This window comes from Spinacia oleracea, chromosome 3 (assembly GCF_020520425.1).
Source record: "Spinacia oleracea cultivar Varoflay chromosome 3, BTI_SOV_V1, whole genome shotgun sequence".
NCBI lineage: Eukaryota > Viridiplantae > Streptophyta > Magnoliopsida > Caryophyllales > Amaranthaceae > Spinacia > Spinacia oleracea.
In genome coordinates this window covers 57,336,648-57,339,865 of record NC_079489.1, presented here as the reverse complement: position 1 = coordinate 57,339,865, position 3,218 = coordinate 57,336,648, and positions in this window count along the sequence as shown.

The window sequence follows — 3,218 nt, the reverse complement described above, 5'->3', positions numbered from 1 at the left end:
GTATTAGTTTTCCTAGTCCTACTATAATTGAATTAATTAATTAAGAGTTTAATTATTGCTACAATTCTAACTGGTTAAGAATTTCAATCCTAATAGGATTGGTAATTGTTTCCCTAGTGAGACTCAAATTCCTTATTTCCTACTCTATAAATATGAGGCTTGCCCTCATAATTTAGATACATATATCAACACCATATCATATTCTTTACATATATTGTGTTCAAGGGAGAACATAGTTCATAGCCTAACCCGAGTGCATAAAACCTTAGTAATATCCTAGTTGGTTGAACCTAAGGAGAATCCGAACGTGCTGGTGGACTTTCTACGGAGGGGCGACACTTGGAGCTCTAAAGACTTGTTCTTGTTCGGTTCGGGAGCAGCTAGGGAAGGCACGCATCACGTTGTATGTAACCTAAATTATGTTAATTGACTATGTGGCAATTAATTTGGATTCCTGGCTTTATGGTTTTTCCGCATGAATTATATTGTTTGTATTATTCATAACCCAACAGTGGTATCACGAGCCTCTAATTAATTCCATAATCAATTATAGTTAACATGGATTAAATTTTATACATTTGCAATGAATTAAAGGGGTGATTAATTTCGTGATTGTAATTAATTGCAAATTCGTGCGATTATTTGATTATATATTTGCAGGATTTTCGGCAGTTTTGTCAATAATGGTCGAAATCTTATGTTTTTATAGTGAATTTCTCATGTAAACAACGTTTTATAATTTTGACAAAAATCAAAGATTTCATGTCGAAGCCAGATTTCCCAAATTCGAAGCATAACTAAGACTTTTCGGAGGTTTTAATTTTTCGAATGCAAAATTTGTAATTTTTATGATGTTAAATTAAATATTTGCGAATCTTGTATGTAAATCTTTAATTTATGATTGACCTACTGTATATGTTTAACAATTTCAAGGTCTAATTTTGTTAATTATACAACCTAATTTGTAATTATAATTAATTTGTTGAATTTCAAATAATTTAGAATTTGTTTTGATTTTCATAAATAATTGATAATTTAATTAGGATCCTATGATTAAAAACCACCATAAAATTTATTAAAGTTGAAATTTTTTAAAATTTTATGACCTAGATTTTAATCCCTAATGTAATCGAAAATTAATTTGACTAATAAATTTTCGATTTTTCGCCTAAATTTAGTGAAATTAATATGAGTTATTAATTTGTCGTTAAATTTAAATATAAAAGTTTTTTTTTTATGAATCGTTCACAATCTTGCACGCACGAAGCAATGGAAGATGAGTGTTACCCTTAAGGGGTGTTGCATAGTGCGGGCATGCGACGATGAGCAAGGGAGCTCGTTGCCCATGCGGTACTAGGCAGCGAGCAAGGTACGAGCGTGCGCGCGCTGGCACAGGGCCCGTGTCGAGCAAGGCGAAAGGGCAGCGCGTGTACACGCCCAGCGAGCGCTAGCGTCGAGGTAGCGAGCGATGGCCTTCGAGCCATGCATGTCTGCCAGCCCCGTGTTGTGCCCATCGAGCGATGACGACGAGGCATCGATGGATGCCCTTGTGCCATGCGCGCATACGTAGCAAGTAGCGGCGACATCGAGCAATGGCGTCGAGCCAGCGAGCGCTGGCGAGGGGCTTGGTTGTGCGATGGCCTCGGCCATGCGTGCGGTCAGCTCTTGCGACGCTGCAGCCTTGGCAAGGCATGGGCCTTGCGCCCATGAGCCTTGCCTTGGCCCAAATGACTTGTTTCGTTTTTTAATTTTCGGTTGAACAACAAATTTAATTTCGTAATTTTAATTTTTCTCGGAATTTAATTTTGATTAATTTAATTATTATAATTTATTTTATACTAGTTATTTTTATAAAATTAGAACCTTGGTAAAATTATAATTAATTCATTTTAATCAACTAGAAAATGATAAAGGGATTTAAAATTAATTTTATGTGAGCTTTAACTTTTAATTAAATTTGTAAGTTTCCGGTTGGACTCAGAAATACAATTTTATGTTTAAAATTAGTAAAGCATGTAAATTCCTTGTTTTAGTGGAAGCTTTAATCATTAAACTCTTGATTAGGTCTTTATTCCTTTAAGGTTAAAACAACTCGATTAGAACTAATAAGGTTGAATAATTGGTAGATTATTGGAACCCTTGATTAGTTGCTGCAAATGTTATGTGATGCATATTTTTCTACTAACTTGCTACGTGGGCCATTCATTGATAAATGAATAGATGAATGGTATATTGTAAATGTACTATTTTGCAGGTTGTGGAAAGTGACTAGTATGGCCCAAATAGGATAGTAAAATGGTCTGCGTACCATTAATTTGAATGTAAAATTGGTCTAATGCACCAAAGTTTTTATTTAAATATGGTCTGCGTACAATCAAATAGTTGTAATTAGTTTAATTTTAGCATATCCTATTTGAAGACAATAGCGCCTCCCATGGTGAAATTCAAGATGGAGTTTCCAATCCATTTTCAAGACGGAGTTTGAAGTTGAAGCTTCAAGATGAAGTCGGGCCATACTAGATCACATTTAAATCTTATGCATGTTTTAAGTTATTTATTGCTTTAAATATGTCTTAATATTATACATAGATTGTGGCTTGATTATGTTGCATGATTAAGGATTTTAGTTCACTTAAAATCTAATCAACATATTCAGAGCCGTAAGTAAAGGAAATAATGCCCTTGGTCCAAGTATGCATTCTATGTTAAGTCTAATAAATGCGGTTCAGTATTAATTAACAAGTTAATAATTCAGTGAGATCAAGTGAGCTGAATGCCTAGCTAGAGGCCGCTTCAGTTCAAGTGGAATTAATGATATTAATCCACAGCTTACTCTTGACTGAACCCGTAGGGTCACACAAATAGTACGTAAACGGATCAAGTATTTAATGGAATTAAATACTCCATCTATGGATATTCGGAATCGACGGATCTTGGTTTCAGTGGGAGCTGAGATCGTCACAGGCAAGAAATGAATACTCCGGAAACGATGATATTGCCGGAAACGGAAATATGGATCGTATCGGAAATATAAATATTATCCAAGTCGTAGATGTTGCCGGAAACGGAAACATGGTACGTATCGGAAAATATTATCGGAAATGGAAATATTGCCGGAATCGGAAATATTGCCGGAAACGGGAATATTGTCAGAATCGGAAATATTATCGGAATCGGAAAATAATTCCGGAAACGGAAATATTAAATATTTGTTCGAA